Source organism: Abramis brama, assembly GCF_963993115.1.
Source record: "Abramis brama genome assembly, chromosome: 1".
Classification (NCBI taxonomy): domain Eukaryota; kingdom Metazoa; phylum Chordata; class Actinopteri; order Cypriniformes; family Leuciscidae; genus Abramis; species Abramis brama.
In genome coordinates, this window is record NC_139963.1 from 63,776,634 (window position 1) to 63,795,129 (window position 18,496).

General features: G+C 41.2%; 2 long non-coding RNA genes across 4 annotated transcripts; both read left to right on the forward strand.

The window, feature by feature from the left end:
• Window positions 1-566: 566 nt before the first annotated feature.
• Window positions 567-1,224, forward strand: LOC311094321. The gene is made up of 3 exons (XR_014608640.1): window positions 567-679; window positions 768-874; window positions 960-1,224. It is a non-coding gene; the product is annotated as an uncharacterized lncRNA (long non-coding RNA).
• Window positions 1,225-1,950: 726 nt separating this feature from the next.
• On the forward strand, window positions 1,951-4,777 carry LOC311066439. 3 transcript variants are annotated; one of them, XR_014603078.1, is made up of 6 exons: window positions 1,951-2,213; window positions 2,368-2,424; window positions 2,668-2,742; window positions 3,215-3,259; window positions 3,448-3,631; window positions 3,966-4,777. It is a non-coding gene; the product is annotated as an uncharacterized lncRNA (long non-coding RNA). The 3 variants fall into 3 exon arrangements; XR_014603077.1 differs by having other exon boundaries at window positions 1,951-2,424; XR_014603079.1 differs by lacking the exon at window positions 2,368-2,424.
• Window positions 4,778-18,496: the final 13,719 nt, after the last annotated feature.

Genomic DNA, 18,496 nt, shown 5'->3' on the forward strand with positions numbered 1-18,496 from the left:
AACATCAATGGAAATATGGAAAAATCAAGCTATTAAATGCCATCCATCAATGATATTTTCCTCATGTTCTGCAAATGTTCAGGTAATATGTGTAAAACGTGTGTCCTGGCAATTTCATGTAGCGGGTCAGGTGGTCGAGTTGGGAAGTGTACCTTTAAGGCCGGCTGATTATTTGGATCAGGTGGCGTAAGTGACGCATCCCTTTAAAGGTGTTGAGAGGAACAGAAAAATGGTGCAGTGTGAGTGAAGAGTGAGTCTCTTGGTGTATCGGCCGTGCGAAGGGGAGAACGTGAGTCTTTTTGGGAGGTTATGTTTATTTGTTGTTAATATTGAACCGCTTCTCACGGCTCTTTGTTTGTTTGTAGCTCGGTTGGGCGTCTGCGTTTATGGTGTCCAGTATGGTGCCAGCAGTGACGAGCTACAGAAACTTGCTTTCATAATAGTGAGTAGTGATCCAACACAGGTTTTGCGGCAACGTAAGTAACGCAGATCTTTTTGGAGGTCCATGCCTAGTTGTTGTTGATAGTAAATTCATTGAACCGCTCAACACGGCTGTTTGTTTGTAGCTCGGTCTGGCGTCTGCGTTTATGGTGTCCAGTAAATGGTACCGGCAGTGACGAGCCTATAGGAACTTGCTTTCATATAGCGAGTAGTGATCTTACATAGGTCTTGCAGCAACGTAAGTAACGCAAGTCTTTTTGGAAGTCCATGCCTATTTGTTTTTAAATTCATTGAACTGCTTAACACGGCTCATTGTTTGTTTGTAGCTCGGTCTGGTGTCTGCGCTTATGGTGTCCAATGGTACCAGCAGGACGAGCTTACAGAAACTTGCTTTCATAATAGTGAGTTGTGATCCTATAAGAGTTGCAGTAATGTAAGTTCACTGACTCTGTTTCTTTTAGATATAGTGTATAAGGTTTAGCGCTGATTATTCTCTTGTTAATTTCACCTATGAATAGAAACGATACGTTGCGAGTGTGCACAGTTATTAGTCATCCACACCACTTAATTGTATCGCTACGGGGCATACGGCGTTGATTCAAAGAAAAACGTAAGTTTGATCCTTTTCCTGTTTTAATCTTCCAATTAGAGATTGGTTATTGTTTTAAATTGTCATGGCATCATAAACCACTTATGCTTGTGATTTACAGGAGGATTGCCTACGTCAGTCACTAGCCACTGTTTTTCCTGAGCATAATCATTCTGTTGTATTTTGTGTGTGTGTGTGTGTGTGTGTGTGTGTGTGTGTGTGTGTGTGTTTTTGGAGCGGCTACTTTCTGGATGACCCGGACCTAGTTGGGCTTAGGATTGCGCCCTCCCATAAGAAATTTTATCATGATGTACTATAGTACATACCATGGTATACCATAGTAGTACCATGGTAGTACCATGGTACCTTACATATAACCATGGTACATACTATATAGTACTTCAGATATTACCATGGTACATTGCATGGTACTGTAGATGTTACTATGGTACATAGTATGGTACCTCAGATTTACCATGGTACCTACCATGGTACATACCATAGTACCTCAGATATAACCATGGTACATACTTTATAGTACTTCAGATATTATCATGGTACCATACTATGTACCTTAGTAACATCTACATTACTGTACTGTACTGTATATACTGTACAGTATGTTACTATGGTACATAGTATGGTACCTCAGATTTACCATGGTACATGCCCTAGTACCTCAGATATAACCATGGTACATTCTGCCGTACAGATATTACCATGGTACATACTACCTCAGATATAACCATGGTACCTCAAATATTGCATGGTACTTTGCATGGTTGCATGGTACAGACATCTTTTTACTTTAAGCCCGGGGTAAGAGGATTAACACTTTAGGCTTATACTTTAGCAAAAATAAAAATAACTAATGAATAATAACTAAGCCAAATATTTTTATTTTAATTATTATTGTGAGTGACTGCAGTAGTGTGGGCATAGGCCATTTGGTCTATGAACGAGTCATAGATCTCCAAAATCAGTTTTAAATTCATAATTTAATATTAATGAGATTTTTATTTAAGTAATGTTCTAATTCTAGATGTTTGTAAATGCTGCATGATTTTGACGTGGTTTAATCAATGGCCATGCGCGTGAACTTTGAACTCTCATGTCGCTTTCAAACACTGGAACGGCCGCGGCTCAGAGTTGCCATGGAAACGGCGCTGGACCACTGCGACTGGTAAGCAGGAAAACTCCCTCTCTCGCTGTTGTTTTCACTACTTTCAGGTGATATTAGTCTCTAAAATCACAAGAATAATACACACAACTGTTCTTGACACTTCTCTTACTTGTACAGTAATTGATACGCTTCTGTTGAATATTTACTTTTATAGACATGGTTTTGTGTCTTCGGAAAAAGTCCGTTAGCATCTCAACCGTTTTCAGAAGAGGTAAACTAACGTTAAGTTAACGTTAACTCGGTTGAGCTTTTGTTTATGAAAGTTTGGGCTTTTAATCACCTCTTATGTGTATATGTTTTCCTTGGAAGTGAGCTAATTTATTTTACACAAAGTAACTTTAAACATAACGTATGTAATCGGTGACGTCACTTACATTTAGTGAGAAAATTGGTTGAAACTACGTTAGCTCAGTGGTAAACAAATATTGATAAAAAAAATGTTCTGTGATTTCAGCAGCAACAAAATAACCCATAACAGAGGGAAAGCTCCACGACTTCAACATTTCTGAAGAAAGCTGCTGCTTGAGAAGTAGGAAATCCAAAACTAAAGAATTAATTATTGATTTTAGGAAACAGAGCCCCCCTCTTTCCCTCACTATCATTGATGGCCAACCTATTGAGATAGTACAAGAATACAAGTACCTTGGCACAATAATTGATAGTAAGCTATGTTTTGAATCACACACTGTATACTATTTATTTAATTGTCAGAGCGTTTAATTTATAATCAGTCCTCTTCTATCATGCCAACAAAGACATCGACAGCGTGGCAGCATTTTTTTTAAATAGTAAACGGGGAAAAAGTCAAATGCAAATATATATTTGATATGATATTGTGCAGGTGCACGTGATGCAACGCTGTCAGAAATTTCAGGACTTCAGTCGACCAAGATTTTCTTTTGTTGATTACAGCCCTACTGTTTTGTCTGTCTGTCTTCTTGTTGGTTTCTTGTGAGTAGGCTAACATGCATTCTTCTGTGCTTTTTAAATGCTGTATGCAGTCTTCCAGAACACAGCTGCCTGTGGATGACCGTTCTGTCTGTCTGGTAAGTTATATTCACTAATAACAGAAGTGTACTATAAAGTGGGACCAGGGAACTTCTGCAAATAGAAATCTGAGATAAATAGGAAGATAACAAAATTATTTTAGTTGTCCCCTTTGAACCCCAACACGACTATTTCATAACAAGCTTTTGGTAATATGACCCAATGTGATACCAATTTATGTTCTTAGGATATTCCACAGGCAATCAGGGATCGCTGCAACAAGGTCACAGCAGCCAAATATACAAACGATCTGATGCATGGCCTGTACACCACTGCATTCATGGCATCTCACAGTGTGACTGGGCTTGGGTCATCATGCAAGGGGGAGACACGACCATCACTCCCCACTGAAGATGTTTAAAAGATTGTTGGTAAGTATTTGTTCTTCAGTGACAGTCAGTAATGTACCGTCCGTAAAGAGTGACAAATGCCTGCCGCACTGTGTAGTGTAGTGTTGTATCATTTCACAACATTAGAAAACATTGAGTGAGCCATACAGACTTAAGAAATTAAGGTAACCAGGTATTTTGCAAAGCAGGCGTGGGTATGTGTTGCCCTTACTGTTACTCTTTCACTCTCAATAGTTTGTCATTGTATCTGTAATATCTGTGTATGTATATGTACCTGTTTGTACTTAATGTCTATGTATCTATCTGTAACGTGTCTGTTCTCCTTTCCTTTCCTTCCCTTCTTTTCTCTCTTTAGGTGAAGTTAAATCTGTCTTCCCAGAAAAGTCGGATGCTGAAATTAAGGGATTCATTCGCCAGAAGTTGTCAAATGCGGCCAAGATCATAAAAAGACAATCATGCTAAATCTATGGAAAAAATAAAATAAAATGGGAAAAACATTTTTTTGTTTACTGTCTTTTTATTTGCCTGAGCTAAATATTTAAATTCATGTACATTTGACAGTTGTAGATATGGTACAAATACCATGGTACATACCATGGTACACGTCCCATTGTACTATTAAAAATACCATGGTTTATGTACCATGGTGCCATCAATATTACCATGGTACATGTACCATGGTACTGTCAAAAATACCGGGGTACTAGTACCATGGTATTTGTACCATGGTACTACCATGGTACAAATACCATGGTAAAATTTCTTATGGGCTGCTTGTGGTAGCCTATTCATTTAAATGTTGTGTTTGCTTTATTTCCTTGTTTATTTTCTGTTTGGCAGTCATACCCCCAACATTCGGCTGATGGGCATCGAGCAATATCTCCTTTAGGAACAGCATCTATTTTGTGATGAAATGCTCACTAGTGAAGTGTGAAATGCTGTGTTAGTGTATGTTTGCACGGCCGAATTGGTTTGAAGTGTTTTTGCAGTGTTTTGTGAACAGTACCTATTTATTCGACTTTATGCACTGTAGTTTTGATATTGTTAGACTTTATACCCTGTAACTCATTTACTATGAGGCTTTTATTCACTGTGACCTATTTATTGTAAAATTGTTTACTGTTACCTGGGGGGAATATTTGTCTGCCCTGATTGCCAATTTTTATATTTGTGTGTTTAATAAATTTATAATTGAGTACATCAGTCCCATTTCTGTTCCTTCATTGGACGCAACCTGCCTAATTATCTCAAAAGGGAGCGTGGGTTTTTGGGGTCTCTATTCTAAATATCCAAATTGTGCGTTGGAGCGCCCCCTAGGGGTTACATTCATATAAATGTTTTGTGAAAATCTATTATACAGACATGATGTTATGATGACAGATCCTATTGTAACATGACAGGATGATTGACTTGACCCACACAACAGGAACAACACATGAAATCCACAACTAGAACAATGGGCAATTAGTCACAGATAGCACAACACACTCAGGGTACGTTTCCACGAAAACAATATGCTTAAAAAATTTTCCTTTGAGTTTTCTGCGTACAGACCACACCATTGTCAAAACGATCCCCATTCACAAAAATTCACAAAAACTCACAAAAACAACTTAAAACGCTGTATTCTGCTGCCAGGCCAGTAGATGGCATTGAAACACTATAGACTGAACACGTAATACGCATGTGCATGACCTTATCGTCTTCACAAAAACTTGCACTTTGAAACCCGTTTTCAAAATTTTGCATTTTAAGGCACCCAAAACGCAGTTGTCATGTAAACGGCCAAAACGCATAAAAGGTTTTACATTTTTGGTTGAAAACAGTGTTGTGTGAACAGCCCCTGAATTACAACGAACAGGCAAAACATGAGGGAAAATAGAGTGAGTTTTGGTGAAAACTAAGTGAAAATTTAATGACACCAATAGTAATTTCTCGCTATAAATGACATCACAAGTGGAAAACGTTGACCAAAAATGTACATACAGACAAACAGCAGCAACTTTCAGATGCCATCTTTATTTTTCTAGCTCAACTGTCACAGAATGGAAAGCACAGGATTGTAGGATATATCAAAGGCAGGGTTGCCAACTCTCACGCATCTGGCGTGACACTCACGCTTTCAGCATCAATCTCACGCTCTCACGCACACGCAATAAATGTCACGCCAAAATCCATTTTTCTCCCCTCTCAATCCGTTAATTTTCTGTTGATGGCAGTATATTCTGATCATTGATTTGCTGAAAACCTTGCACCTGATACGTCAGTTGTGTGTGAGTTCAGAGAGAGTTCAGAGCATAGGTTCGGAGTCGGAGCCTACTGATGCGCGTTTGAAAGTTTGGATGACAATCAAGGTCATGACCATCAAGGAATAATTTATGTAATTTATGTAGTGCGGACAGTTTGATAACCTAATTCAATTTCTGTGTATTTCATACCTGTTAGACAGGAAGGGCACATGTAAATATTACATTTATTTTTGGGTTTATGTGAGGAAAGTTTTAAGTTCACTTATATTAAAAGTTGTTATAATTTTCAAAAGTAAAAAAATTATTTTCATGGAGACATCAGTAGCTACAGTGATACTGGCCTTCATTCATAAAAAAAGGCATTAAACAATTGTTTAAAATATACTGTCTTTATGTTGTTTCTACATTACAGTGGAAATTGAGTCTCACATTATTTAAATTTTATTTACACACAAAACATTAATGGAGACCATTTTTGACTTTATAAAATGATTCTCTCAAGTCTAAAGAAAGTAAGAAGTATTTTAGTTTAGTAGCCTACTATATTCTTTCTGGCAGGATTTATCATTATAATCAACTTAATTATTTCCTGGATTTTGTATCACCATAGTCCCTAAAGGTATGTAAATGCAGGAAATTTTTGCTTTTTTTAAAGTGCAAAAACTTTTTCCCCCATTTTGTGTGATGATCAAAAAAATGATCAAAGGTTGCCCAGATTGTGTTAAGTCTGCCACAGTCAAATGTGGATGCTGAGCGAACCTTTTCAGTTATTGGCCTAAACAAGACGGACACCAGGAACAGACCATCACTTGATGGCACCCTGTGAGTGATGGGAAGTTCGGATCATTTTACTCACTCGTTTGTTCGATCTCTTTCATTAAAATGAACAAATCTTTTTCGAGTCATTTCGTTCATTTAAGGGGCTTTAAATGTTATACTTTTAACAGCCAAATTCCCTGGACACATCCACCTACGCAGTCTTTATCATATTCTGAATTAAGAAATCATTATAATGCAGTCAAAAATAATTTACAGGGAACATAAATGATTACTTTCCGAGTCTTTCGTTCACTTGTCACGTGACAGACGCAATGAACGTCCATGACCGGATTGAACCCTGCTTCAGATACGAGCTCCTGCAGATGTGGTGAAGCAGGCCAACACTGCCACTGTGGCACAGGCTACAACAGGCCTCATTTGTGAAACTTGTACTGTGTTTTTTTGGGGAGGTGGAGTAACGATTATGTGTCCCTTTTGTTTTGAGATTTTTTATTGTTTTGATGTTGTTGTTTTACATGTTTGTTATTTAATCACCTCAATCTTTATTTTTTTTATAGTGCAATCAATAAATTAATTGTACATTTTGCACAAAAAAAAAAAATTTAATCATAAATCAGGGTTTAGGCTATATAAGTAAACAAGGACTGATGTTTTTAAAATTAGGGTTAGGGTTACGCGCGCACACTGATGTTTTACAGAGTCTCACTCCAGCCAAAGTCCCAAAATTGGCAACCCTGTCAAAGGCAGTGAAGGATAGATCTGTGCTGCCTTCAAAACTCGATCAGATGAAGGAATCTCAGGAGACAGAAGTGAAACTAACATTGCATTCGGGAATATTTTTCAAAACTTAGCATTTTCATGCACCCAAAACGCAGTTGTCTTCTAAACGAACAGGCAAAACGCATACATTTTTTTTACCGTGTCGTGTGAACTCATTAACAACTAAACAAGAGGGCATGGTCACTGGACACTATGAGGCGGGACAAGAGGAACACATAGCCAACACAAATAAAGACAGAGCCATGTGCTCAAAATCAACACAAAAACAGATTAAACTAAGACAAGACTGACAGAACTGTCTGCTGAGAACCCTGACATTTTATAATCTGATTAATAAGTGTGTCATATTTCAGGGTCAGTCCTTATGAACATTAATAACTCATGGATCAACCTGCAATACTTACCACAGAGTCACCAGTCCCTCTTCTGTTGCCTGTAACATAATGTCACGGGAAAGTTTATGATCAAACACACACACAGTCTCTAATGCAGATGACAATCAGTTTTTAAAAGAGTCTAGAAGAATCTAGTGCTGTAGAACAGAAACATTATTTTTGTTAACTCGTTGATTTCTCTTCACTTTTAGAGAAAGAAATTTGTCTAAATTACATAATTATTTTATCAGATGTTTTTGTCTGTTGTTACAAAATATGAAAAACTCACCCGCTCTTTTTTTATGAATCACCCAGAGAATAAGAGCCAGAAGGAGAAGAGTGAATGAAGCGGCAACAACAATCACAATCACAATCCCTGAGAGAGAGAGAGTATAGAGAGACACATTCAGCATGACTATATTACTGTGTTTAACCAAATACATAAAAATGGCACATTTAATAGCATAATTATCCTTATTTACCATGTAAATTGATGCTTGTGATGATGCTTTTATAGAAATTGGTATGTATTAAAAGCCATCTGTACACTAACAGACTGTACCTCAAATGTTCACTAAATGAATGTGACATGATTGTTTAGGATTGTCTGGATGAGAATGATGTGTCTGACATTTAATGACAGTTACTTTTTACATTACGGTATTAGTTTTCATGTTTATGATTGTTGGTGATGTACAAGAGAATGGAATTAGAAAGTGATGAAGATTACAAATTAAACATGTTTTGAGTTATAATCTGTGATTAGATGTGAATCTGTGTTGTTTCTGTAGTTGACATTACAACTGTTAAAAACAAAATGGAAAGAGAAATATATAATATTTGAATGCATGAACACAATATCAAGGCATTTATTTTACAAACTGCTGTAGTCCAGAGCTACAGTATCAGTGCTGAAAGCTGCTCACACTAACATGGGATGAGTTATGCTGGGTACACACCAAAACATTTTTTTTTCATCTTATAAGATTTTCAAAATGTGATAGACCACAAACATGAGGACAAAAAATCCTAGATTTAAGTGTTTTGCTCCTATAGTGTGTGGTGTGCCATGATGTGACAAGGACAGCACATTACACACCAACAGATTTTCAACCAGAGTCTCGACTGTGAACACAGAAAATCTTGCAAAACCTCGCGACAGACTTCAGAATAAGCATAGCGAACGATATGCAGGATGAAATTGCGATGAAAGTGTTTGGAAAGGTTTTACACAACACATAAATATTCGTGCTGTTGCCACAAATCAACAAGCTGATCATCATTTCTGCTGTCCACATCAATTTCACTTTGTGCTGCGCCATGACTGCATTTGTTATGCTTCCGTCTTCCATCATCTCGCTTTCTGATTGGATATTGTTTCGTTTCACGTGATAATTTCCAGAGCGTGTGCGCGTTTGTCCTCGGGTTCCCCACACACATCAGAATTTCTGATCGTAAATATTCACGATCAGGGCGGCTCCGACGTTCCTCCGAGCAGGTTCTGACACTCTTAACACACCTCACACCAAGGGAAAATCAGATAAGATAATCTGTTGAACCATCAAGATAATCTTTTGTGATTGTGAATAAGTGCACAGCATCCTGTGAGTGTAACTCTAGCGCTGCATTAACATGTGATGTGAATGTACGTCGAGTTTTACAGTATTGGGACTGAGGCGCCAGAACTGCAGCTGATAGAATGTGCGCTGTTGCACGATACTACCATATTTTAGTTTCCATTCTTATTGTGTTTCCACAACAATGTTAGTGAGTAAATCTACTGAAATGGCCACCATAACAGTGGAGTGTGATGTGTAAGATGAGAAAGCAGAGGTTACGCTTGTTTTACACATACTCCGTTTGCAGTGCGTAAGCAGTGCTTATTTTTTCCGTACCCATGTTAACAGGTTAGAGCTTTCAAACTTCACGCGGGTGCAGCCCGGCGATCCGTTACAGGTGCAGTGCATATACAGCAGTGCAGAGATCGTTTCCACACAGAGTCTATTTCTGCTGTGATGCAAACGCTGAATTAAAGTGACAGCACATGGTTCGTTGTCAAACTGAACACAGATTGACATGAAAATATAATTATCTCACCATAAATGCATTTAAAGGTATAGCGGAGGATCTTTCCGAATTTTAGATAAGACCCGCCCTCTCCACTTTTTGAAAAGTTTGATTGATTCACCAGAATGATTGACAATTAGGAGGACCAATAGTATAGGCATTCCACCCGGAAGTAAAAAAATCCTCCGCTATACCTTTAATTAAATTAAATGTAGTAATCTCACCATAAATGTATTTAATTAAATACTACTATTTTTGACAGTCATCTATTTACTTTAAGACCGGGGTAAAGCAAGGAAAACTAGTGACATAATGAACAACACTCGTCTCATTCGTGGAGGTGGAAAAACAAGTCCTTTGTGACATGCAAGAATTATTGTATTAACATTGAAATGCAAAAGAAAAGGCACGAGAGTCGGCTGTTTCTGTCAGTTTTAAGTTTTAAGTAATTTAAAATGTTTGCGATTTTAATATAAGTAAATGGTTAAATATTTTACCACTTGCTTGAGCAACTTAATATATAAATCTATATAGAAGTAGCCTAATGCATTGAATAATACGTTGTTTAATTTGTGTTTAAACGTGAATATGTCTAGAGTGTAGCCTACTGTATATATGTACAAAGAGATTTGCAATGTTGACAAAACTTTTTTTAAATAAAAGTCGCTGCATAACTTCTGGATTTGAAATAAAAATAGTGAGTATGTGTTTGTGGTACAGACGCGGATCAGTTACACACTGCAAACGCAGCATATGTGAAAGCACTATAGCGCATGCTGCTCCTACACCGCATACACACTGCACACGGAGTATGCAACAATGGGGGGCTTTCCTCTCAGTGCGAATGAAAAAGACATGCTAATTATCTGGGAAACATTCTCTAACAGCAGTCAAGTTGTCACTGTTTGTGTCAAACAAGTTGTGAATTTGTTGTAACATTAAAGCAGGAGATCATGACTTACTCTGTGCTCAAAGTGATGTTCGGGGCGGGAGGGGAGGGGAGGGGAGGGGAGGGGAGGGGAGGGGCGGGAGGGGCGGGGAGGGGGCGGGGAGGGGACGGGAGGGACGGGAGGGACAGACCAGGGCGGGACGGGAGGGACAGACCAGGGCTAGACAGGGAAAACAAAACATTTGGGACGCCAGAGCGGCCCACAGGGTTCGGGAGGCCAAGGCGGAAACCTTCCCTCGGGCGGCCACAGTGGAGACGACCCCTCGGGCGGCCACGGCGGAGACGACCCCTTGGGCGGCCATGGCACTGGAACCGACACCGGCACCACCGGCTCAGGAACTGGAACCGACACCACCGGCTCAGGAACTGGAACCGACACCGCCGGCTCAGGAACTGGAACAGACACCGCCGGCTCAGGAACTGGAACAGACACCACCGGCTCGGCGGCGGTCATCTTCTCCGAAGACATAGACTCGGCAGACGTGACGTGAACAGGCTCGGTGGCGGCCATCTTGTCCGAAGACACAGGCTCGGCAGTCGTGACGTGAACAGTCTCGGCGGCGGCCATCTTGTCCAAAGACACAGGCTCGGCAGGCGTGACGTGAACAGGCTCGGCGGCGGCCATCTTGTCAGAAGACACAGGCTCGGCAGACGTGACATGAACACTCTCGGCGGCGGCCATCTTGTCCGAAGACCCAGGCTCGGTAGGTGTGACGTGAACAGGCTCGGCGGCGGCCATCTTGTCCGAAGACACAGGCTCGGCAGACATGACGTGAACAGTCTCGGCGGCGGCCATCTTGTCCGAAGACACAGGCTCGGCAGGTGTGACGTGAACAGGCTCAGCGGCGGCCATTTTGTCGGAAGACACAGGCTCGGCAGACGTGACGTGAACACTCTCGGCGGCGGCCATCTTGTCCGAAGACCCAGACTCGGCAGACGTGACGTTAACAGGCTCGGTGGCGGCCAACTTGTCCGAAGACACAGGCTCGGCAGACGTGACGTGAACAGGCTCGGTGGCGGCCATCTTGTCCGAAGACACAGGCTCGGCAGACGTGACGTGAACAGTCTCGGCGGCGGCCATCTTGTCCAAAGACACAGGCTCGGCAGGCGTGACGTGAACAGGCTCGGCGGCGGCCATCTTGTCGGAAGACACAGGCTCGGCAGACGTGACGTGAACACTCTTGGCGGCAGCCATCTTGTCCGAAGACCCAGGCTCGGCAGACGTGAACAGGCTCAGCGGCAGCCATCTTGTCCGAAGACACAGGCTCGGCAGATGTGATGTGAACAGTCTCGGCGGCGGCCATCTTGTCCAAAGACACAGGCTCGGCAGGCGTGACGTGAACAGGCTCGGCGGCGGCCATCTTGTCGGAAGACACAGGATCGGCAGACGTGACGTGAACACTCTCGGCGGCGGCCATCTTGTCCGAAGACCCAGGCTCGGCAGACGTGACGTGAACAGGCTCGGCGGCGGCCATCTTGTCCGAAGAAACAGGCTCGGCAGACGTGACGTGAATAGGCTCGGCGGCGGCCATCTTGTCCGAAGACACAGGCTCGGCAGACGTGACGTGAACACTCTCGGCGGCGGCCATCTTGTCCGAAGACCCAGGCTCGGTAGGTGTGACGTGAACAGGCTCGGCGGCGGCCATCTTGTCCGAAGACACAGGCTCGGCAGACATGACGTGAAAAATCTCTGTGGCGGCCATCTTGTCTGAAGACACAGGCTCGGAAGACGTGACGTGAACAGTCTCTGGCTCGGCAGACGTGACGTGAACAGTCTCGGCGGCGGCCATCTTTTCCGAAGACACAGGCTCGGCAGGCGTGACGTTAACAGGCTCGGCGGCGGCCATCTTGTCCGAAGACACAGGCTCGGTAGGTGTGACGTGAACAGGCTCGGCGGCGGCCATCTTGTCCGAAGACACAGGCTCGGCAGACATGACGTGAAAAATCTCTGTGGCGGCCATCTTGTCTGAAGACACAGGCTCGGAAGACGTGACGTGAACAGTCTCTGGATCGGCAGACAGGACGTGAACGGTCTCTAGCTTGGCAGACGGGACGTGAACGGTCTCTGACTCGGGAGAACCCATGTGCTCTTTCCATGCCTGCAGAACGGCCAATGCGTAGAAGGTGAAGACAGCCCTCTTGGCCATGACAGGACTGATGGTGGGAACGGTAGGCTCCGCAATAGTCCTCCTCCGCTGTTTACGAGGTTGTGGTCTTTGGCCACCACCGGACTTGAGACCCCCGACGTCGGGTCCTCTCGGACCACCGGGCTCGAGACCATCAGAACTGGGACCACCGGAACAGGGATCACCGGAACAGGGACCACCGGAACAGTCACGGAGGAAATTTTCCTTCTCCTCCTCCGTTTCGGGACCAGCGGTGAAGGCTCTGCGCTGGACGGGACCACATGCACCTGGCTGAAGAGCGATTGGACCCTGGAATGACGTTGGGGTTCCTGACGACCATGTCCCCCTCTACGACCTCCCCGAGTCCCAGAGAATCTGGCCAAGCGGGTTCCCTCAAAGCGTTGCGGGTGAATAGGAGCTTTAGAAGAGTTGCCAGTCGCAGTACTGGGCTTACCTCCTCTCAGCTGACCGCCGTCTGCCATGGTCTCCTCAGTCCTTTGAGCGCACCTAGCGAAGTAGTCAAACAAGGAAATTGAAGATCCTTTATCCTCTCCCGGAGAAAAAATCTCGCTCCGCTGTATCCACATATTTTGGCTGGTTCGTTCTGTCACAGAATAGTTGAACGTGAGACGAGGATTCAAATGCAGAGGAAATTTATTAGTCACTGGCAGACAAGGTACAAAACTCAGAAAGCAAGCGGGAAGGAAACACCAGGAACAGGTAACTTGGACAACAAACCAGCACAGGACTACAAACACAGGGAGGCTAAATAGGGGAACAAACAAAGGAGGGTAACGAGAAAGACAGGTGGGACAAATTAACCAATAATCAGATAACAAGATGGGAGGGGATAGACAATAGACAGGAGAGCACATGGCACAAAACAACAAAACACCCATGTGCAGCACAAGACAGGAAAGGCATGTGACACCTATATGTCCCACAATGCAGTACGACTGTGACGTCACCACATATCTCGTCTAATCACCACCACAACAAACAACTCTATGATATATTAATTATATATATATTTTATTTAAGACAATCCACACACACCTATATACATCTGGATGCTGCATTAAACAAATTCTTAATGGAAAAAAAAATGTAAATAATAAATAAGCTCCACAGCTGATTCAAGTGATCAAGGGCTTAGGAGGTTCCAGTTCAGCCCACCGCAGTTTCCGCCAGTAGTGGGCACTCGTGCAACGTAAGCAATGACGTACATCCGAGTGAACGAGACGGAGGGAAGTTAGCGAGTGAAGGGCATGACAATTTTGGACTGGAACGCAGCCTAGGAAAATATGTTGATGTCATTTTCACGCAACCAAAAACACCACGCTCACGCGCAGCCAGTGTGTTGCCGGCCTAACACGCCGAGAGCACCTATAGTGCACCACTAATAAGTGTCTCACCAGAAACAAACCCTACATACTGTAGTTCCAGGAAGAAAAGTACTTATGACTAAATATTTATGAATAATTAAAATCAGAAAATGGTTTAAATCAAATTCAATATATTATTGGTAGTTATTAAGTCTATTTTTCACGTTTAATTAGAGTATAGATATATTAAATGAATGACAAAATAATCTTACACCGTTCTAATTATTTGTCATGAATAGGTGCTCTCGCCGTGTTAGTTGTGTTGTTATACGGTAATGCTGGCATTTTAATCTAATATATGTTGACTGCTTTGGCAAACCAAATTGATAATTATATTCATGTTTGCATGAGTTTTAAATTGGGAATTTTCCAGGAAGTGATGTACAGTAATTAACTGTATTGTTTTGTTTTTTAATTGTATATGCTTGTAAACGTGCCTCGTGTGTGTCTTTACAGGTATGTTTAGGCTTTATTTTAAGTCTATATGTTTAATGATGTAAATAAATAATAAAAGAATTACAAATAACCTTTATCTTTTTTTTGTACTGGTGGTGTAAAGGAATACAAATATTCTCCTAGTGCATGTTTAATCATATTTTATTAAATTATTTGTTAATGCATTATTTTGTCATGCCTTTACTTGCCCAGTCAACACTTTAATCTCACAGTGATCTCACCATGTGGGCACAACATCATCAATGTGAGTCACAGTGAGCTAAAAGTGTAACTCTAAAAGTGTAACTGACAGCGCACTCTCTGTGGCCACAATATGAGCTCATCCCAGATAGAAATGTTGTTGTTCTATCAATGTTGTTATGTTCTTGTAATGGTTTCTGTAGATCATTTTATTTTTGTTACTAGAATGTTCTCCTAAAGGAAGGATAACACTCTCTAAAACATTTTAGACATGTTTATTCCTAACATTGATAGACCATTATCCCCTAACATTCGTATAAAGTTTTAGCGGGAAGTTTCCTAGCAGACACAGGACTGAAACTCTTAAAAGAGGTTTAGATGTTGAAGTTTGTTTGAACGTAATAGTTTGGTTTGGTCACCATTATGGTGATTGGTGTTTGCTTTAGTTGGGCTCTTTGTCCTTGACTATTTGTTTTAAGTTTTTCTCTGGCTGCTATAAGTGTTTATTATAGCAAGAGAAAATGTGATCAAGTATGCTGGCTACTTGTTGATCATAATGTGAAGGCCTGATTTCACTCAGGGACTAAATCTTAAAGGCTGTCTTAAAGCCTCCTGTCCACTATCTAGCCGGGATCATTTAGATGCAGCCTTGGCACTTCACCAGGCGAGGTCGCTGTTACTGTGGTTCAGTGCTTCACCAAAGCTTAATTTGCTCATCACCACCAGTGTTTTAATCAGAAAATATGGAGTATTTATTATAAAAACAAAAACTGTGCACAATAAGATTTAAACGTCTTCAACGAGACAAACACAAAACTCAAGAATCAACGTGTGAATCTCAATAACAGTGACGTCCTTCATGCAGCAATGCATTCTGGGTGCATCATATAAAACTAATCAGTGGCTCCCACAATGCATTGTGGCATGAAGCACGTCAGCGTTATTGAGATTCACGCGCCGATTCTTGAGGTTTGAGTGTGTCTAAGTGAAACAGTAGTTCAAACTATTTAGTGTTTTTTATACACATTTTTTTATTAACATTTTTTTAGATGTCATCCTATAGAAACATTACAATAATCAATTATATGAAATGAATTACACACATGACAGTTTAGAAGAGATTAGCTGATCAGAACCCAACATGATGATTATATCATTATCGTCATCATCAAGTAGATGACATCATCTGATCACATTTTTCTCTTACTGTTCTTGCCATAACACACAGTTCCAGCAGCCAGAGAAAAACTAACATTAAAACATCAAGAGTCAAACTGACCAACTAAAGCAAAACACTGATCACCATAATGGTGATATCAAACCAAACTATTATTTTCAATAAATCATCATCATCATCTAAACCTCTGTTAATCTCAATATGTTAGAGATGCAACAAGTATTCAGCCCAGTTCAGTTGTTGTGTGACTTTTCCAGAAGTCAGAGAACGGAGGTGCAGTCAGGGTACTTCTTATTCCTTCTTAAAGAGGCAGTTTGATTTGATTTTATCCATAAATGTTAATGAATGCATTAACTATTATACATGTACTAACATGTAGTTAAGGCTGCCGTTATTCATGCATGAATCCATAATGACTCCATCGTTCATGCTTTCAGTTATCATTAGTATCAAACTATTAGGGCCCTATCTTGCACCCAGCGCAATTGACTTTGTACACTGACGCATGTATCATTCCTATTTTGCACCCGCACAAAGCGCGCTATTCCCTCCACAGAAGCACGACGCTAAACTAGGGAATGAACTTGCGCTCCCTGGGCGGTTCAGCGCAAAAAAGGAGGCGTGTTCCGGCGCAAACGTTCCTTCATGCTATTTTGCAGGTTTAGAAAACAATTGCGCCACTAACCAGGAAAAAATAGTTTAAAGTCAGTGGCGCGTTGCGCATGTTATTCATATACTATTTTAAGGGCGCATGCTTGGCCATAATCAATGTAGCGTGTGCACAACGCGCATACACTTTGATTCTCTCATCTACACAGAAGCAGCAGTTTTCATTTTTGCAAATCATACATTATTATGATAGATAGATAGATAGATAGATAGATAGATAGATAGACAATTTATTATAAAAGCATACATCTAGCTTACACATTTACCCAAATTATCATACGCCTTTTTAACTGAAGTTAATTTGGGTGGGTTTCTCCATCCCCAACGTCCCTGACGAGAGCGTTGCTCTCCTTGGCTGTGAACCGCTCCTGGCGCACGTCTGGCAAATCCGCCGTTATAATAGGAATCCGCTTTAGAACAAAGCGCGCCTGCTCTTAAAGGGAATGTGAGATGACGCTCTGATTGGTTTATTTCACGTTACGCCCAAACCACACCTATGAATAATGAAGCTACTTCAGACCAACCCATTTTAGATTTGCGCCTGGCGCAAGAGTCATTTATCCCGCTGGGAAAATAGCAACAGCGCCGAGACCCGCCCACAAAGTTACTTGCGCTTTGCGCTTTGACACTTGCGTTTCAGATCGTTAAAATAGGGCCCTTAGTCTTTATCAGAGAGCTGTTCAAATCACTGACACACTCTTAATATGAAGATAATTCTTCATCATCAGATTTGTTTGAGTGACACTATGTCCAGTATCAGGAATAATACAGTATGATCTGTGTGTATCAATACACAACTCTGAGATCACAAAGTGAATGTGTGCAAGAATAAACTGAGCATGTTCAAATGAACTCTTTCCAGACTAATTCCACTAAATGTCTTTAGAGAAAATACAGATTTCTTTACCTGTGAGAAGTGAAGAGAGAATGATCAGTCCCAGCAGACACAGATCACACTTATCAGCCATTTTCTGTTTCTGTCAGTCTTTCTCTTCATTATATATAGTTACAGCTCTTCCTTTAAACATCATCAGCTCCTCCTCTGGTTGGTAACTTCCTCTGATCTCTTCAACTCAGTGTTTAGTCCTGACTCTATGACACAGCTTAGGAAGAGATCAGAAAGATCTCTGGTGTAAAACTGTGTTGACTTTGAAAAGCTCTGGATCAGAAAGTGAGCTGAACTGTACAGTGGTATACAGAAACCAACCAAGTCCATAAAGAAGTATTATGTTTGACACTGAACAAAATGATTTGAATGAACAGTTCCACACAAATCAATACAAACATACAGTATATTTTTCCTCTCATTAGCTGTTTCCATCACCCTGTTTTTATGCATATTTTGAAGTATCGCATCAGAAACGAGTGATGGAAACGCAAAATTTCTAAACTTTATGTTTGGATTGAAACCCAGCTATTGTAGCTACTGATTGTTTGTCAGAGAAAACGATTTCAACATAATGAAATATAGTTATTTTTAAGTGACCCAACACAGTGTCCTCAGAGTAATTTTTATGTGTCTATTTTTTTTTCCATTTACACTTTTTTTCATCACATCACTAACACATTGTGTTGCTATATGTGTGTGCACCATGAAGCTTTTATTAGGCTACTAAGTTTGTGCTTGTGAAACCACAAATTCACATCCTCCAGAAGTGTTGCATTGACAGATGCGTCAAGATCACACTTCATCT